Source organism: Equus przewalskii, chromosome 18 (genome assembly GCF_037783145.1).
Source record: "Equus przewalskii isolate Varuska chromosome 18, EquPr2, whole genome shotgun sequence".
Classification (NCBI taxonomy): domain Eukaryota; kingdom Metazoa; phylum Chordata; class Mammalia; order Perissodactyla; family Equidae; genus Equus; species Equus przewalskii.
Window position 1 is genome coordinate 57,339,112 of NC_091848.1, and position 20,778 is coordinate 57,359,889.

The following is a 20,778-nucleotide window of genomic DNA, read 5'->3' on the forward strand; positions in this document are numbered from 1 at the left end:
CTTACCTTTATGGCTTTGAAAGAGGGCCATGCCATCTGCATGAGCCCAGCACCAGCCCAGCAGCATGGGCTCCCCCTCACCAAGACTGGTAGAGCTACAGTCACTGCCCAATGTCCAAACCCCACCAGGACACTTCGCCCCTATATCCTCTATGAAACAGAAGCTGTAATCTACGTGTAGGGGGAGGGCAACAAACACCATTGCCCACAGGGCACTGGTAAAAAGCCTTGGCATGTGTGGGAAGTGAATAGAAAAAGTCCTTCATCCCTCAGGGGCTGGTGGGAATACATTTGTGCTCTGTCTAGCTGGAGGAGGGGCAGGAATGCTGAGAATAACACACACCCCAGACCCAGGGGTGTGTTAGACACAACAATGCCTAACACTGAATCTTAGAACAGAGGCTTCCACTGCCTCCCTCCCTCACTCCCTCCCCTTCCCAGGGACACACCAGGTCAACAAGTAACAAGAGAGTCCTGGAGGAGTCACAAGAGCAGGGAGCCCTACCTTCTCTGAGGTTAGTGCAAAGGGACACTTAAGACACAGCTTGGATTAGATGTTGAGAAAGCCCCTCCAGGAAACCTGTCCACACCCCACACACAAGGTATTGCTAGAATCGTTGAAGCCTCAGGTGCACTCAGGGTAACCATGGCAACAACAAACCTCTGCACACGCGCTTCTCCAAAGAAGATATACAGATGGTAAATAAGCACGTGAAGAGCTGCTCAGCTTCATTAGTCATTAGGGAGATGCAAATTAAAGCCACAATGACATACGGCTTCATATCTAATAGAATGGCTCAAAAAAGTAACCGACAATACTAGGTGCTGACCAGGATTGGAGCAACCGGAACTCTTGGGCACTGCTTGTAGATATGCAAAAATCTATAGTCATTTGGAAAACAGTTTTGCAGTTTCTTATCAAGTTAAACATAAACTTACCCTGTGATCCAGAATTCCTTCTAAGTATTTATTCAAGAGAAATGAAACCTTAGGTTCACACAAAAATCTGTGTGGACATGTTTATAGTACCTTCCTTCATATTTGCCCCAAACTGGAAACAGCTGAGATATCCTTCATTTAGTTAATGGATAAACAGACTGTGGTACATTCGTACTGTCAACTATACCCAGCAATGAAAAGAATGAACTATGACTCAGACTAAAGGATGAATCTCAACTTTGCTAAGTGAAAGCAGCCAGACCAAAGATTCCATGTTGTGTGATTCTGTCATGACGTTCTGGAAAAGGCAACACCTTGTGGATGGAGAACAGATCAGTGGTTGCTGGGAATTCGGGCTCAGGGGTAGGGGTTGATAATAAAGGGGGAGCACGGGGGAGCTTTTGCTGTGCTGTAACTGTTTTCCATCATGCTTGTGGTGGTGGTACAGGACTCCATTTATTGTTCAACACCCACAGAACTATGCATCACCACGCATGAAAAATTAAAAAGAAATGCACAAACTTCAAACAAGTTGAGGTGACCAAAGGAAACCTTTATAAGTCTAACCAGATAAAAATTTAAACCTTTAGTAAAACTGTAATAAAAAAAACCTCATAAAGATAGAAATATACTGTTAAAGTCTTTTCAGTAAATGCAGTAGACGAAGGATTAATACAATTAATTTGTTAAGATTGAATATATCTCAATAAATTAAGAGGCACAAGAGAACTGAAAATTTTCAGGTTCAGGAAAAATGGTGGCTATTAAAAATAGTAAAATATTTTATTCTTACAAGTAATAGAAATGCAAATTAAAAAGAAATGTAATATTTCAAATATCAAATTAGGTTTACAAAAGATAATAAAATCTGGTTAAGGGTGGATTTGTGGAGCTGTAAATTGGTGTAACATTTTTGAAAAAGAATTGTGCAAAATGTGCCAGTAACCTTAAGCATATTCTTATGTTGATCTAGAAAATTCTCCTCGGAAACTAGTCTAAAGAAATAATTATATATGCAATAGATATATAATACATGTAATATATATATAAATATACATAAGAATTATATTTATATATACATAAAAATGCCTATCCAAGATATATTTATAATAGAATACATTTGAACATAGTCTAATTTTTAACAGGAAAACGTCTGGGTAAAGTATAGTATATTATAAAATTGGGAATTGTGCAGGTGTATAGTGTTCATCTGAAGCACCTGAATGGTAATTATGACGTGAAAATAGTCAAGATAAAACTGAATGTCATCTGATGTGAAAACACACTGACTTCACCAATATAGTAAAAATGGTTATCTCCACATGGTGGAGTCATAAGTGAATATTATTTTCTCTCTCTCTCTTTTTAATATATATTTCAACCCTTCTCCAAAGAGAATTTATTTTTATAACCTGACAAAATTTTACTTTGAAAAGTCCCTTGGGGTCTGAGGAATCCTCAGTTTCTCGTTCTGAGCTGCACAGACAGAGGTGAGTGAGCAGCTCTCTTCCCTCGTTGTCCCAGGGTAGGCCAGGTCCTTTCAATTAACACTTGACTGCATTAGCTAGGGCGAGCAGGGTCCCCTCTTGGAAATCTCACCCAGTCTCACAATTATGTCACACTGGAGAGAAAAATGTTGATGCAGGACAGAATTATTTTCTCTGAGGATATGAAGATAGAAAATATCTTTAAACTGTTAAAACTTTGGGACACAATCTGGGAGTATCTAAACAAACAATAAAACAAAACACAGACACAAATCCTTCAACCCGTCCATCTCTACCCTGGAAATCTCGCCCACAGGAATGAAAGCCCTCGCATCTAAGGCTCCGTGCACAGCTGCTTCTGCCGTAAGGGTTTCCTTTGAAAATGGAAATTGTTCCAATGCAATTGACATATTAGGGAACACCTTGAGCGTACCAGGAATTTCGCTTTCCCTTATGCACAGTTTCCTTTGCAAGAAATACTGAAGAGCGGCAGGAAACTGCACCAGCTGAACCAAGCTGCCTGGGAAAACACAAAACACCGACACCTCATACATCTCCAGCTACCTCAGTCCACTATGCGTGTTAGGAGCCACGCCCGTCCACATCTGGTGCGATAACTTTCCATCTGATTCCAGAAAACCCTGCTTCCACCCCTTCAGGATAAACTCACAGATGCAACCCCTCTGATGTCTGCTTCCTCCAGCAAACTTCAGGTCTCTTTCAAGGTTGAGTGTCTTATCTCCTAACCGTTTATCCTAACCATTTATCACACGTAAAATTGTACTACCATTTTTTTAGATTCCTGTCTCTTTTTCAGTCTGTTGCGTTTTTCTGGAGCTTTCGTATGTTGTGTCTCCTAACCCCGAACTTCCCAGAAGCTCTGTGGTTCTTACTGTGCGATTTTACACCGCCGGGCGATTTTGAGGGATGTTATAGCGGAACTTAGTGTAGAGGCTGTCGCTCAGAGCTTTGTGTGGAGTGGCCAAAACTGGAAACAAAGGAAATGCCCTAATAGGAGTGTGGTTGGATAAAATGGGTTTATTCGTGCCATGGAATATCGTGCAGCAGCCTTTAAGAAGAATGGATCAGCGTTATAAGAGCACCTTAGAGAGTTTCCGTGGTATAGTGCAGCTGTATTTTTTGAGCCCTACTATATGCCAGGCATGCTGTTATTTCAGCATTTAATTTCCTTGAGTGTAAGATACAAAAATGAGTGCAATGGGAGCTTTTAAACAAACAAACATAATCCTAGGCAATCAGGGCCTCCTAATTTTTTGTGGGATCCAGATCCATAAGTAATCACTACAACACAAATCAGGCTGTGACTTCACAAGGGCTGATGGCCTTCTCCAAAGACAAATGTGGCTTAGGAGTATAGCTGAGGGAGAAGCTGTGTACTGACTTGAACTCTAGGTGGTCTAGACATGGTGAAGCAGGTGAAATGCGCGTGTGAATAACGTCAGTACCGGGAATCATGCCACAGCCGCTAAGTCAGAGGGTGGCAAGATATCTGAGGGCTTAGAAGGTGCCCTTTCTGGCTGGAGCCTGCAAGAAGTCATCATGGAGGAAATGGATGTAAGAAATTCTTTAAATTAGAGACGGGGCTCATGTCAAAGTTTTAAGAGCAGGGTTACAGAGTTTGGGGGAACAAAATATATATTTTAAATAGTGATAGAGTAGAGGAGTTAGAGTTCAAGTTTATTCTCTAAACACGTGAATATGAGCTCAATATGATAGTTGAGTGCCAACCAAAAATCAGATGAAAACATTTGAGTAAACATCTAGGTCATGTTCTGATTTCAGGAAGAATTGCAATTAGTCGTCTCACCTGTGTTCTCACTGGATTTGCCAGAGGAATCTCTGGAGGACTCCGGGAGACACACGTTATCGTCTGTTACACTGAGCAAGCCGCGTTGCCTCTCGAGGCTTAAGTTCCTCATCTTTGACATGAGGATGTTGAACGAGATGATCTCAGCTTTGGGGTTCCACAGTTTCTTGACAGATTAGCCTCCATTTTGTTTCCAAGGATTTGTAGGAATCACGCTGTTTTGTATTTGTCCTTCAACTTTACTGAACTATGGGCTTTTAAGATCTGGGTTTATTTGGCATAAAAGAATAGTTCTCAGACGGAGTCTCTTCTTTGGGTGAAAGGGGATCCTTGAGCTGGCACATTCTAAGATGTTGGCTCGCATCCAAAAATTCGGTACGTTCTCTTTGCAGGGAGAAAGCACAATCAGTAGGTGTAATTTGTGTTACATTCGCTGTCACTATTCAGAAATTTCAAGACTTTCCCCTTGAAATATCACAATGATTTAACAGTGAAAATTTATTACATGCAGCCATCAATATTGATTCTTGCTCTCTTTAAATGGCCACAGAGAGGCATCTACTCAGATTTCCTCTGTGCTCCTGGTATTTCTTAGAAACACACACACACACATATATGCACACACACATTTCCCACACACAATTTGAAGAAGATGTCTTAGGGATAAAAAAATATAAAAAATATATGAAAATTAGAATAATAAAGAACGCACTGTATATGCACGTGGCTTCTTATATTTAGGAAGCAAGTTACAAGATATCAAATCTGACTTCTTTTCTCTTTTGGAGTTAGTGAAAAAGGATCGGAACAAGCCTTTAATGGAAAGCAAGATCCTGCAATGTTTTAAAAAGTCTTTAGGAACTTGCTAATATATTTACTTTCTATTAGAAACTGTCACGTTGAAGATTAGGATTTGGCTTAACCAATGGGGTCTCCTTTTCTATTGAGGGGACTGCACTAGGTGGTCTCTAGAGCCCGTTAGCTCATCGCGTTTATGATTCAATAATCATTATGGACAGTTTCCTTTCAAAAACCCGTGAGTTTGTAACAGAAGGAACAGTGATGTATACACGAACAGAGAGTTTCCTTGAATGGCTCTCAATTTAGAAATAGATCTAGGAGCAGCATAAAATTTGGTTTTGCATAATTTAATTTGTTATGAATTCTTGAACGATTCAAAACACATTTTGCCACTGAAAACATTTTCAAGGGGCTGGCCGGGTGGCGCAGTGGTTAAGTTCATGTGCTATACTTTGTCACCCCTGGGGTTCGCTGCTTTGGATCCTGGGTGCTGACCTATGCACCGCTCATCAAGCCATGCTGTGGCAGGCGTCCCACATATAAAATAGAGGAAGATGGGCACAGATGTTAGCTCAGGGCCAATCTTCCTCAGCAAAAAGTGGAGGATTGATGGAAGATGTTAGCTCAGGGCCAATCCTCCCTAAAAAAAAAATTCAAAATGATTCCTCTACTGAGGAAGACCTTGTCATGACATCCATTACAAAGCAGAGGTAAAATTACACCTGTGCTGTAGCAAACGTTGTTGGAGGGAGGGAGGAGTGTCTCTGAGCCAGCACTTAGGATTGTTGTTTCTATTGCTCTTGGTTTTGCTGACTTACAGCTGACCTCTGTGACCTTGGTATTTATGTCTTTTCCAATTTTCACTTTATAGGAGACTTTTTGATACAGAAATGGTCTCTCCATTTTGGAATTTAAAAAAAAAAGGCCAGTTCCTGAGTGCACATTGCTACCAATGTTGCTGTGAGAATAAATAACTTGAATCAAAATATAGGGGTACTTACCAGTAGCCACAAACCAAAGAATTCTAAAAATTCCATCTTTTCTTGCCATTGTTCCAACTTGTCATCCTAGGGTAGGAGGGTGCTGGGATTGCCTCTGCCTATGATTTCTGTGTTCCTTTTCGTTTTTCTGGTGCTTTTCCTCATTACAGAAAATATCTGATTGAATACTTGTTGGCTCTTATTCTCGTTCAAATGGAGGTTGGGTGTTGGCTGCAACTTCCCATTGCACGCAGTGCGGTGCACGGTGTGCAAGGCCGCAGCCCCTGTGCGGGTGGAGTCAGATGGCTGCGCTGGTGGGGAAACTGGGAGAGGAAGGACAAGGGGCCCCAGGGTTTGCTGCCGCTTCTCAGAGGGCTCCTCATCTCTGAGTTTGTCCTGCAGCTTAGTGGTTTCCTTTGTCCAGGCCAGTTGGAAGCATCTCACGACTCTCTTCTTGTTTGTTTGGATTCGGGTTTCATTGGGAGACATGTCAAAGCTTTTTATTTTTTCTGAACGGTTGCATGTGTGAGTTTCAGAGTTTTACTGTCAGAATTGTCGTGCAGCCTGAGCCAAGGTCGTTGGGTTCTATTGGCTTTCCATTTCTCTCATGCCAATTAGAGGGAGTTCAGCAGGCAATTTCTTGTTTTTAGAAGCAGTTAGTTGTTTGTCAGAGTTCTGATCATGCCTGGAGGAAGGTCTCCTAAGGCGGCCCCAGAAAACTGTTATAATCAGAGGAATTTGGAAACAGGGGTTCTGTCGCTAGACTCAATCACGGAAGGTTCCGAATCAGAGTCTTCCCTTTCCATTGGTTTGGATTCGTGCAAACACAATACTTACATTACTCTGCTTTTCCGATGTTTCTAATGAGGATATTTTGTCTCTGATATGAACAGAAGAATATTAAGTGTGGGCCCTTGTGTTATATTGAGTTCTTACAGGAGTCATGATACTCTTTAGGCTGTTTCTTTTGCCTGTGCTTGGGTTTCATGAGCCTTCCTGCTTCTTGATCTGACCTTTTCAGAACCACATTAAACTGTCAGTTTCTAGCGCTCATTTGGAACATTTTCAGAATAAGCATATGGGTTTTATAGTAAGTCTTTATAACACCATTTTGACTCATTGGTACCTTTTTCTCATCATAATATTATTTGCATTATATTGAATCCTGGATATTTTGCTGGGCCAGCATGAGATTAGGATGTAATATAGAGAACGTGTTTTAAAACCATTTGTGTAGAAATGAGAACCTGGATGAATGCCATCACAGTCTTGCTGTTGACTGGCAGGATATAGAATGTGCGCTACCAGCATGGAACGTGATTGGAAATGATTTAGTAGGAAGAATAAAATATCTTTACTGAAATCCAGGCAAAGGAATACTTTTCATAACAGTTTTCTAGAACTTGAGCAAAAAGCATGAATATTTATGTACGTTCTTAGGGAATACATAAACTTATTTAATTTGGGCTCTCCAAAAGTAATTTAATAGAATATATGAAACAGACAATTCCCTATAATTAAGGACCTAGTCCAATGCAATTGTGATTTCTCTTCCAGTTCTTTGAAAACAACTCTGGAATGCTAATTGCCGGAGATCTGTCAGGAGCAAGGAGAACACAGATTTGATTTGGTTTCAGTTCATTCATGCTCCACCCAATGCTGGATTCAGGCAATGGAAGGTCTGGCTGAAGACTGGATGGGGGTCAGGTCAGAGCCACCCAAATGTTGTGTGGTTAGTGGAACTCAATAAAGATCATTAAGGACCCCCGCCAACAGCTGATCCATTTAGCACCCTCTCTTGCACAGTGATTTATAATTTATAAAATGCTTTCACATCCATTTCCCCTTTTGAGCCTCATAAAACTTTTTTGTCTAAGTAAGGCAGATAAAAATATTCCAGTTTTGTAGGTGGGGGAATTCGGGCTCAGAGAGACCAAGGAACTTGCCCCAAGTTACAAGATAGTAAGTGGTTCTAGGGCTCAATTACCGTTCTTGGGACTTACGTCCAGTGCTCGGCTTCGGGAGGATACGAGTAAGATAAGTCAGGGAATGTGTCTGCAAATTATGGAAACCCCTTCTTTTTTGGTCTGTGCCTAAAAACAGACTGAAGTGCTCTGGGCCATCCTAATTCCTGAAGTATCCAGATGCTCAAAATTCTCTTTAGTGCTGCCTACCAGTGTGGCCACTTATGCTTTTGTCTGAGGGGTTGGAAAAATCTTTCAATATTCCAGGCCATTAGTAACACCAGGGGTGCTAGGAAAAGCATATGGCGGCTTTCAGTTGAAGAGCACGCTTCTTCTCAGGTGAAAATGGCCCCGGTTGTGTTTGACTTTAATGCGGAATGTGGCTTGTTTCTTGGTTAAGGGGACACGTGGGGAAGAGAGAACCTTTGGCGTGGCAAGCGTCCTGTAAGCACTTTCCTCTTCCTGCCCTGCCTCTCCTCTTATGAACGCCTCTCTGGAAATTCTGGGCATGAGACAAGAAGGGTCGCCTGACAGATGCTGCTGTGGAGTCAGCACTGCCCCTGACCCAGCACAGCACGGCCCCAGGGCCCCGAAATCTTGATGGGTGCTGCCTCAGCCTTTGAAGGCGACGACCGTCCTGCTGTGATCTTGGCTCCTTCCGGCGACCCGGCTCTGCCTTCCCCGCCTCAGTGCTGCTCCGCGCAGCCTGGGGGGGGGGGGGGGGGGGTGTCTCCTGAAGCCCAACGATGCCTCAAAGGAGTCTCATCTTTGCCCTTGTTGTCAGCTGGAGCTTTCCTCCAGTGGGCCGTCTCACAGAACTAGGAGATCCGCAGCCTTGCGACCCAATATGAAAGGGAGATTTCCCAGGAAGGCTAATGAAGGAAAGGGAGCCAGGAAAGAAAGAAAAAATGCCTCAACGTGACCTCAGAGCGAAAGCAACCAGTTGATAATTCTGTGGTCGCATAGATGTTTTTGGTCATAGAAATTTAAAGGAGAATATTGTTCAGTTTATAAATGTCTGGGTATATATATATGTATATATATTTTCTTTCTTTTTTTTTTACAGAAAAGATCTTTATGAATTTTTAAAATCCTTCTCTATTTTTTTTAAAGATTGGCACCTGAGCTAACATCTGTTGCCAATCTTTTTTTCTTTTTACTTCTTCTTCTTCTCCCCAAAGCCCCCCAGTACATAGTTGTATATTCTAGTTGTGGCATGTGGGACACCGCCCCAGCATGGCCTGATGAGCAGTGCCATGTCCGCCCCCAGGATCCAAACCAGCGAAACCCTGGGCTGTGGAAGTGGAGTGCACAAACTTAACCACTTGGCCACGGGACCAGCCCCCAAAATCCTTCTCTTTTAGTAATTTGATCATCAGTCAGTAGTCCAGAAAGTTAAAATATATGTGACAGCAAAAGTAATTGCATTATTTTCTTGGGGCATCCAATGTTCTTTGCCTCTTTCTTGTCTGCTAAGTGCGAAGCTCTGGGCACTTTGCCGGGTGGGGGTTTCGGGGAGGGAATATATGTGCTGACTCTTACCCTCAAGAATCTAAATTAAAGGAAGAGAAGAATAGCACACTTAAAGTGGATTGGGGCTAAATTACATGCTAAGATTGACATTTTGCAGACCACAGAGAAGGGAGATAGGGTTCTGTGAAAAGGACCAGCCTTTCTTGAGCTCTAATAAAGTTGATGAAGTTGACCAGAGATGGCCATTTTCCTTGTTCCCTTGAGTCTTGAACACTCTCTTATTTTTCTTCTACTTCCATCAAGAATTATTTTCAAATAAGGGCAATTATTTGGGGTATCTGAAATGTAAGGTAGAGAGGCTCCTGCCCCTTCAGCTGGATAGTTGTCCTGAATGCCACACAGCTGAAGGGAGGGCTCTGACAGGTCAGGCTGGCTGATCACAGGTGAGGGGAGAACAGCTTGGACCCATGTTTCACTGAGTTCTTTGCAGAACTCATGCTGGGAGTCTCAGAGTCAGCTAGAAGCCCCAGGTATAATAACTGAAGACATCTGGCCACATAACATAGAGACCCTTAGAAAAGCCGAGCCTTTCCCCATTAGCCTCTTGCTTGCTTTTATCAGCTGTCTTCAGTGCACACACAGGTATCCTGGCAGTTGAGTAGGACATCTTAAAGCTTTGGTGGCTCCCTGTTCCCTTCAGGCAATAGTTTGACAAAGTTTCTGTTTATTTGTTTTTTTTCGTAAACATATCAAAGGTGAGAAACCACTTGAATCACTAAGGAAACTGACTTAGCACAATCGGAAATTACTACAATGATCTCTCTCTCTGGACGCTTCATTCTGTCCCCAGAGTGATTAATTAGTTGTTGTAGACTTGATGAATGTTAGAAAGATGGCTGTTATTTTTAGAACTTAAGGGTTTGTTTTTTGGTAAACAAAAAAGCCCATGACTTCCCTCAAGTGAGAAAATGATAGAAAATTGGAATTGTCTTTCATTTCTTAATTCTTTGACTTGTGCAAGATACGTTTCAGACTCGACAACAAAGGCAACTAGAGTTACCTTTCTCTTTGTGTGTGTCACTTTCTCTTTGTGGTGTCACATACGCCCCAAAACTTCATCATGAGGAAAGAAAAGAAACTGGTCAAATATCTGCATACAGAAATTTCAAAGACAATTTTTTATTTTTTTCTTTGGATTAGGGTGCTGCGCACTGTGCCTGGTACATAAATAAGAAGAATACTTTCAATCAATGACTTTGTTGCCACCTTCACCTGCCCAGAGGAGAGGAGGACTTCCTGAGTGCAAACATATTTTGTGGGGCCTTTGTTGAAAAAAAAAAAAAACAATGGAAAGAATGGAATACTTGGAAAACACATATTTTAAACGGTTGGACAAAGATAGCTGGTGCATTTTTTTCTTCCTGCCAAGCCGTTTCCATTTAGGATTCAACAAAACCACAGTTCGACATTGGATTTAGAACCAAATTTTCAAAGAAACACATTGCCGGGGAACATGCGCGGGATTCCCACTGATAATCGCATAAAACACGAAAGGATGGAATCTGACTGCCCAGTATGGTTTCTCCTTCTGGCATATCAGGTAACCAGCTCACAGTGTCTCTTCCTACATTGCAAACACGTTACTAGATTGTAAGCTACTTGTGGATAGGTGCTTGATTGATTTCTCTTTTTATCTTTCATGCAATTCAGTAAATAGCATGCTCAACAGATACTCGGTAATCATCAGTAACACACTATATTTAAGACTACAGTTTCAGTAGGACTGCTGTGGTCCACGTTGGTCGGGTCTGCTAAGAAGCAGATCTGCCAAAAAGTAGACACCAAGACAATTAAACTAGCAAGAAAACTTTAGGGGAAATGTCTGAGAGCAAAAGTGTGGAGGAGGCTAGGAAAGGCTGGGAGAGACGTCAGACTATAATGCAGGTCTGCCCCAAAATGAGGGAGAGAGGGAAGGAAGGAAGGAAGCTTGGGGGGAAACATTTTAGACTGAAGTGCAGCCCTAGGAGAAGTTGGGTGAGGCCGCTGGGGAGTCTTCAAGCCAAAGTTGCTTATCAAATGAATCCCAGATCTCCCAGGAAAGGGTCTGACTTGGTGTCCCTGTTGCACTCGGTCATTGGTTGGAATTTGCTGGTGAAGTGTGTGACCTCAGAACAAAGGCAGTGATGAGATTTCAGAGTGCGGCCCTCGGGGCTCTTAGGCAGTCACCTCCCTGCAGAGGGAGATCTGAGAGAGGCATATTCTTATGGCCACCACATAGTCCTTGGTCAAAATTTGTGCATTGTGCCAGTGACAAGGGAAGTGTTCTTCTTGGATAAGATCTATTGGTGCCTGTGAAGATTAACTGAGATAATGTATAGAAAGGACTTAGTATGGCACATAGCACATAGTGATTGAATAATAAGAGGCAGCTCTTTTCTTATTGTCATTAATGATGTTAACTGCTCAGCTGTAGTTTACTGAACCTCATTATATAGTAAGCACAGTGATGGGTAGTTTAGATGCAATGGGGCATACTAGAAAGAACACTAGCTTTGGTGTCAGACAGAATGGAGTTTAAAACCAGGATGTAGCACATACCAGCTGTGTGACCACATTGGGCAAGGTATTGAGAGTCTCTGAGCCTCGGTTTCCACATCTATGAGAGAGAAAATGCTCACGAGAGAGTGATAAAGGGATTAAATGAAATACAGTACTAGTGCCTGGTACATACCAGGAAGGCCATACATGGTTCTTGTTATCGTTTCTAATCATCACAGGAACCCAGCAGAATTCTCAGCCCTGAGAGACCATGTGTATGGCCTGCATCACCAGGGCTCTCCAAGCTCTCAGGCTCTCTTTTGGGTTTGGCCAAAGGGAAGCCCTTGCAGGAAGTTGTGGGGAGGGGTGACAGTGGGCTCAGGATTGAGAAGTATTCCCTTGGCCCTTTCCTGTGAGACCTGGCTGTGTCCCTCTACCCAAAGTCACTATTTTTCACAAGATAGACTCCACCCAACTCTCCTTCTGGATGCTGGTGACTGCTTCCTCCCCTTTCTCTTCAGCTGTCGCTGTGTCCAGATTCTGTGGGTCACATCCCTGAGATGCAGCCTCCCTCTGAGTTATCCTACTTGCAGTTAGGTCCTCCCTTTCTTGTTGGGGCTGCCAATGGATTTTAGTCCCTGGTCCCTCAATCCCACATCCTGTCTCCCTGAAATATATGAGCATTAGATGTTATTTCAGTTAAAAGTGTTAACCTTTTAAATAGAGAAGAAGAAAGATAAAAGGGCTGGTGAAGTGGTCCTATATTTGGAATTTGGCATCAAGTTAATTGGTTTGGTTTAAGAAAAAACATGCTCTTTCAAAGAAAATGGTATTTATAAACAACCATGCTAAGACCTAGGGAGAGGAGTGTGGACAAGAAACCCCACCCCTGACTGCTGAAGCCGTGGGTGATTCACTCCAAATGTAGGCAAATGTCTGACTGGGACCATCCTGGCTGTCACAATACTGGCCAAGAAAATCCTGTCTCTGGGGGGAGATTTCGTTTTTTGGTTCTTGGAAAGGGCTGCGTTAAAATTCTTGGTGAAGGCATGAGCGTATTGGGGCAGACGGTTTTGTCTTTGGTGTGTGCTTGGATTCTGCCTGGAATGATCTTAAGGCTGACGTCAAGGACATTGCGGGGCAAGGTCAGAGGGCTTCTACTGAGCCCTTAGGGCGTGGTGGGCGGACAGCGGAAGCCCGGTGCCCAGGAAAGGTTTTCCTGTTTTTCTAGCTGGTATGAAGCCTAGCTGCCCTAGAATAAAATAGCTTGAAATTGATGGCCCCAGGTAGAAAAACGTCATTAAAGAATGGAAAGTCAGACACCGTCAGTGTGAATGTGAAAGGTCCAGCCCGCAGACACTTTCAAACAGATTTGCAGAGGGTTTTTTTCAAGAACTACTCAGATGGGATTCTGGGTTTTCTTGGACCTCAAAGATGAGACATGGGGCCCATATGATACCTGTGGATTCGAGACAGATGACCTGTTCTCACTCTGCTTTTTGGCATTGAGAACAAGCAGAGAGAGCTCTCTCCCTGGGTGGGAGGTGTTTTCTAATGGTTAAAGGAAAGTTTTGGCTCCTGGTTCCAAAGTGGCCACATATCACCTTGATTATGTTTTAAAGGATGTGAGTGAAACTATATAATTGAAGAGAAATTGGGTTGCTTTGCTTTTTTTCTTGGGGAAGAAACTCAAAGTGCTCAGCAACTGAAACAATAGATGCCAGAATTAGAGGAGAGTAACAATAAACCTAACTCTGAGAGCTCTGGATGGGGGATGCCTGCCGGCTTTCACACATCATGGAGGTGCCCTCTGTGGCTTGTGAAGCCATGCTGCTGTTAGTCTCCTTTTTGAAAGAAATGACAGACTGCAGAGCACCACATACTTTCTCACCACCACAGTTCAGTCGTGCTCTCTAATCTCAGGTGCCAAGAATGCCAAGCACAGGGTCCTTTCTAGATAAATAGAAGACCAGGTGGGGAAGGGAGGTTGTGTTTAGTAGACGAAATATAGAGTTTGGATGAGATGTTTGTTGAGTGCTTGCCAGCTATGCTGTTTTCAGCAAGTCGCTATCTCTCTGAGGCTCATCTGTAAAATGGAGCTGTTGTTAAAACTTACCTTGCATGAAAAGAAACTAGGATCAAAACAAAGAGACAACCCACCAATTGGGAGAAAATATTTGCAAATCATATATCTGACAAGGGGTTAATCTCCATAATATATAAGGAACTCACACAGCTGAACAATAAGAAAGCGAACAACCCAATAAAAAACTGGGCAGAGGAGATGAACAGACATTCTTCCAAAGAAGATATACAGATGGCCAATAAACACATGAAAAGATGTTCAACATCACTCATCATCAGGGAAATGCAAATCAAAACTACGCTAAGATACCATCTTACGCCTGTTAAAATGGCTATAATCACTAAGATTAAAAATAGCAAATGTTGGAGAGGGTGTGGAGAGAAGGGAACCCTCACACACTCCTGGTGGGAATGCACACTGGTGCAGCCACTATGATAAAGATTATGAAGATTCCTCAAAAAACTAAAAATAGAACTACCATATGACCCAGCTATCCCACTAGTGGGTGTCTTCCCAAACAATTTGAAATCAACAATACAAAGTAACATATGCACCCCTGTGTTCATTGCAGCACTATTCATAATAGCCAAGACATGGAAGCAACCCAAGTGCCCATCAACCGATGATTGGATAAAGATGTGGTATACATATACAATGGAATACTACTCAGCCAGAAAAAAAATACAAATTCATCCCATTTGCAAAAACATGGAGGGACCTAGAGGGAATTATGCTAAGCAAAATAAGCCAGTCTGAGAAAGACAAACACCAGACGATTTCACTCATGTGGAGTATAAACAAGTATTTGGACAAAGAAAACAGTTCAGTGGTTACCAGGGGAAGGGGGGTTGGGGTGGCACAGGGGGTGAAGGGGAGCACTTACGTGGTGACAGACAAGAAATCATGTAGAACTGAAATCTCACGTTGATGTAAACTATTATGAACTCAATAAAGAAAAACCAACTTACCTTGCATGATCACCGTAATGAGTAAAGGAATTGAGGTACATAGACATACGTTGTAAACTATAGTATACTATGTAAACCTTGGTTGTAATTAATGTGATCTATGTAAGAAAAAGTCTTTCATTCTGTTTAAATTTGTCTGTTTCCACACCGTCTTTGGGCAATTTGGGTAATCACTTTGGGCAATTTACCTTTGTGAAATTGATCAGTTCACATTTATTAAGCATATGCTTTGTGCAAGGCCTTGTGCTACATGCTATGGAAGATATAAGGTGACTGGCACATGATTCTCATTCTCTTGGATCATACAAACTAGTGAGCGGTTTAAGACCCTCAAAAATACTTATCACAACCTTTTTCTCCACTCCTTGTAGCTCTAGTGGGGTTGTTGGCGTGGAGCACTCTCCCCTTTTGTCACTTTCTGTGTTCTCAGAGTATTAGTTGGAGTTCCTTGATTTTAAGAAGCAGAAATGAACTCTGGCTGAGTTGAGCAAAAATGGGACTTTGGGTGTGTCATGAAGCTATTAGCAGAATTTACAAGAAGTGTCTTAGGTAACTTCCCTAAAAGCAGAGCATAGGGATTCTGGTGCCCATGGTTTATGAGGGTTTGTTCTTCAGGGAAACTCATGAGGAAATGAGGGAAACAGTATAGGTGAGGGCAGGGAGCTAAGAAAGGATGTGATCTTAGGTAAAATCTACTCTTAGCTTGTCCTAGTCAAGGAGCCTGGAGTTTTGTACCTCCCTATCCGTGCATCATTGGCTGCATTGCGTCATTGGCTTGGGGTGAGGGATACTGAAACCTCTCAGACATCTCTGAGTGAGGTGTCCCAGTCAGCCTAGGGTGATGCTCTGGAGAAAGCTGCAGGTATAGGCTGCGTCTAGTTTATACGTTATAAGCTAGACATAACTTGTACATGAGTAATAGATACACTGGCTGGTAAAGAACATATGGGTAGGGCACCACAGCATCTACTAAAGGAGGTCAAGAAGGTAAGACTCAGAAAAGGTTAAGACCCAGAGTGTTCTTAGGGATATAGTGGGTCTCAGTGTCAAGAATGAATTATTATGGTACGGGAATGAATGAACACCAACCACTTCCCCGTTACTAGAACACTCTACTTAAATTCAAAGTCCAGGGGGAAGGGCTTTGATTGAACATTAGAATAGAGAAGCTCCCTTTTTCTGTGGGTCAGTAATCTGGGAACACACAAAATTGGAACTGAAGGAAATCAGTCTGCAGTAGGAGAGAATGAGGGCACGCGCAGCAGGACAGAGAGCTGAGAGGTGGAGTCTGAGATCTGATACCGTCAGGCGTGGCTCCATCCATAATGAAGGCAGTGTCACCCCTGAACTTCTCAGCCAGTAAATTCCCTTTAGTTTAAACTAATTGGGGGAGATTTATAGCACTTGCAATCAAATGAGCTGTAGTCTGCAAGATTTGACCCCCGATGTTGCTCCTGTGAATATGTTATGTCACGTAGCACAAGGGGCTTTGCAGATGTAATGAAGGTTACTGATCAGCTGACCTTAAAATAGGGAGATTGCCCTGCATTGTTGGAGAGGCCTAATGTAATCACATAAACCCTGAAAAGCAGAGATGTTTCTCTGGCTGGCAGCAGGAGGGCACGTCAGAGATGTGAGATGCTGCTGTTGGCTTGAAGACGAAGGGCCCCTGTGTCAAGGAAATGGGGATCTCAGTCCTCAACAGCAGGGAACTGAATTCTACTTCAAAGTGGGGTCTCCCCCAGAGCTTCCAGGTGAGATCCCAGCCCAGCTAACACCTCGATTTCTGCCTGTGCTCCCTGGCTGGAGATCTCTTGTGCCCGAACTTCTGGCCCACAGAACTGTGGATAGTAACCGGGTATTGTTTTAAGCCACTACATTTATGATTAGTTGTTATGGCAGCAATTGAAAACTCATAGATGAGCCAAGTAAGTGGTACTTTTTCACTCAATAATGTTTATGGCGTCCCTGCCTTGTGTTCAAATGTCTAGAGCCACATGGACACAATAACTAAAATACTAAACAGAAGTAATTGTACGAGGCTCCTCTCAGAGGTGTTATGGCTTCTTTACAAACAACATTTGCTCCGATGTTTGGTCCAAAGCAAGGACCATATCTTACTCGTCTCTGTCTCATGAAAGCTTCCTGGCTCACAATAGGTATGAACTCCTGTTTGTCCCACTAGACTGAATGTCTTTACAATGCAGTTAACTTACCAGTACACAGTGCTCGGGAGTGAAGAGCTAAGGACTTTAGCGTGGGCTGCAAGTTATGCTTTAGGGAAGACGGTCTGGTTCCTGGTTTGCCCTTCAATTTATATTATAGTTGAAGATGAAAAAAACTCCTTTACATTCTTAGGGTTCTCCTCCCCATGCTTAAACTATAGAGTTGCTTGGTCTCCACAAGGATTCCTATTTTGGTTCTGTAACTAACACTTGTGAGTCGCTATGGCTCATGATTCAAGTGCCTTAACATCAGCATATGCTCCAGGCCAGGCCTGGACCAGACTCAGAAATTAACAAACTCAGCAATTATCTTGTATCTTCTTCTCAAAAATTTACTGTAATTTTGCTTAACTGATGTGTTTCCCTTGGTGACTCGTATTAATGTGCAGTCTGGTTGCCAATATTTGTCCCCCTGTAACTGTTGCAGATTGTGTGGGTGTCCTGGTCCTGCCTTAGCATTTTGACTCTAGGGTAAGGTGCCCGCTATACCAGGCAGGTGTGAGAAGCCTGTCTCCTCTCTTTGATCTCCCCAGTCCCAGCCATCAGTTCCTCTCCCAGGGCTGGTTCTGGAGACTCTGCAAATTACTGGTCCTGTCCACTCTGCACGAACTCCCAGCTGCCTCCTGACTGGCTTACTTCCATCCTTTTACTGCCTCTCTCTCAGCTGGAATGAGCATGTACCTTAAGTGACCCAGGCTTTCTCCCTGATGCCTGTCCTTGTGAGGAAACTTGCAAGTTTCCTAAATTGTGAGATCCTTCCATAGGACAGCTACTGACTATTTTGCGTTTCAGAGCTGTGAGAGTTTAGGGTTTCGGTAACTTTGATCCATATAACCTATCTGGTCAAAACCAAATAAACAAGTAAAAGCACTATTCTATCATGATCAATTCTGTTTTTACAGATGTGCCATTCTTGAGATACTGCTGTCCTTGGAATCATGGCTTCACATCTGAAAAGGGGCAACAGGATTAAGTAACAGTTTGGGTCTCTCTTTGACGTCTTCCCTTGACAAGTGTTAAATGTTGCCATTCTCTTGACAGTTCAAGAGCTAGTCATGTGGTTGGTATTTTACCAATGAGATAAATGGGAAAAACGTCACTCTTCCTTTAATCAGTTCTGTCAGTACAAACTTGGCAAGAAATAATAGTAAGGAGATATTGGCATTGAGGCCTGTTCATATTTACTTTTGTGATTTAGGATTATGATGACTTTCGTGTAGCCTCACAGTGACCCTGTCTGGTTTGGAAATTCTGAAGTTAGAATGTCAAACCTCTTTCCCATTCCTGCAGACAGAGGCAGCAACACTCACCAAACACTGGAGTTTTGGTCAGATGCATCCGTGCATCCATGCAAAACATTTTATTTTATATTAACCGATTGATATTTGTGACTCATAGAAAAATAGGTCTCTCATTTTCTTTTCCTGGCAAAGTTTGCTGCATAATTTGATTTGTGTTTTGTTTTTTGTTTTTGTTTTTTCAACCCTTCCCTGTGTTTTGTGTGATCAAAGATATTGTTTTCAAGCCTAAAATAAAGGGAGCTGGTCTCTTGTCTTATCAGAGAACGGAACACATGTATGACTGTGGCTTTTTACTTTTCTGGTTCAAATCACTAGAATTCAGAACTTAGCTTTGGGATTGTATTACTAGAAAAACCAATGAAGAATTAGTTTCTTACAGATTTAAAAGCATCTTTTTTTTTTTTAAGTGCATGACAATTCTGTGAAGAGAAGAAGGTAACAGATATGCTGGTTAGGCTAAGAGAAGGCACTATAACAGAAATATTAGCTACTGTTTACTGAATGCTTATGTGTGCCTGATAATGTCCCTGAATAATACAACCTTCTGTTTCTGATAATATGGTAGGCCAGATACTCAGATACACCTTCCCACTGAAAATGGCTAAAAATGCTATATGATGGTGCTGAAAAGCACCAGTGAGCAGGCAGTAAAGTAAGGAATTATCAGGCTAAAATCTAGGTAGGTGAAGACAAATCTAGAGAACTAAGCTACCTCTAAATTTTGCTTTCATCCTGAAGAAGTTTACTGAACTTAGTAACCTTCAGCTTTAATTTTCTCATAGAGTCATGAGACAGGAAACAAAACTCAGGTGTTGAGTCCAATAAAGGAGCGTTCTCCACAAAGTTCAGATGAGAGCCCTTTGCCCTCAGCAGAAGGTGAACTGGAAATGCTGCCTCTCCTCTCAGAAAGACAAATACATGGAACATATAAAAAATATTAATGGACACGAAGGAGAGAGTGAGATATCTAATATGTGTAATTTGAGGTCCATAAAGAGATAATAAAGAGAACAGGAAACAATATGCAAAGAGAGATGATGTCTGAGAATTCTCCAGAATTATAGAAAGATATAAATCCTCAGATACATAAACCCCAATGAATCCAAAGCAGATATTAAAAAAGAAATCTCTAGCTCAAAACTGGAGAACACAAACGACAAATAAAATATCTTTGAAGCAGTCAGAAGGAATAAACTGACCTCCCACAAAGGGGTGGTTGACAGCTGCTTTCTTACAGCAGTAATGGATGCCAGAAGCCAGTGGAATGATATCTTCAATGTTCTAAGAGAAAAGGATTGCCAATCAGGAATTCTTAATCCAGTAAAACTATCCTATAAAATCAAAGGCAAAATAACACTTTCAGGCAAGCCTGAACTTAGTTTACTTCCAAAAGATCATCGCTGAACTCATTTCTAAAGGATATATTTCAGGAATGATGCAAATGACCCAACGTGATAAAATATGAGCTTCAATAAGAAATGGTGAACAAAGATAATGGTACGTCTAAAGAAAGGTGAGGATGAGATGTAGGTTAAAACCGAAATACTGAAATGACAAAACTGAAATATGAGAAAACAATAGAGTTTAAGTTGGGAAGGAAGTGACTGAGGTTAAAATTGTGTTGTTTGAGAGGGAAGTAAAGATGTTGATTTTTACGGTATACATGCTATAATGTCTAGGGAGACCATTAAAAGAATAAAAATGGAGTATACAACTTTAAAGCTAGGAAAGAAAAATAAACATTCGAAAAAGTAATCAGTTTTAAAAAGGCAAGAAATGAGAGGGAAAAAGAGTATGGAAAGGCAGGATAAAAAGAAAACACCAATTAAGGTAATAGATACCAATACAAATGTCAATAATTACAAAAGTACATGCTTCAGCTAAAATATGAAGATTGTTACAAAACAATATACACAAAAATGTAATTTATTTTGAAAAATGACTTCAACTGTGTACCTTTTCTCCTACAATTGATGTAGTTTTTTCTCAATTTCTGTGTTTTATTCTAATTTCTTGTTCAACATTTATAGAGTGCAAAATACGTGTTCAACTTTCACTTTCATACAAGGAGGTCATCTCCTGCTATTCCTCCAATCCGCGAAAGAGAAAAAGTAGCCGAAAGTAATGAGTTTTCATTTATGAAGAAATTAAGGATTAGATATATTTGCTTTGAGAATAATTCAGACACT

The 20,778-nt window shown here is 41.8% G+C and overlaps 1 long non-coding RNA gene across 7 annotated transcripts in view; it reads left to right on the top strand.

The window, feature by feature from the left end:
- LOC103551414 (uncharacterized) overlaps positions 1-20,778 on the top strand; it is a 327,409-nt gene that overhangs the window by 34,288 nt on the left and 272,343 nt on the right. For 5 of the 7 annotated variants that reach the window (XR_011529001.1, XR_011528997.1, XR_011528999.1 and 2 more), the window contains exon 2: positions 10,672-11,071. The exons of 1 other annotated variant lie outside the window; for it this stretch is intronic. This is a non-coding gene — a long non-coding RNA (uncharacterized lncRNA). Of the gene's footprint in view, positions 1-7,591; positions 7,742-10,671; positions 11,072-20,778 lie in introns of those variants that run through there. One more of the 7 variants, XR_011529003.1, reaches the window with a different exon arrangement.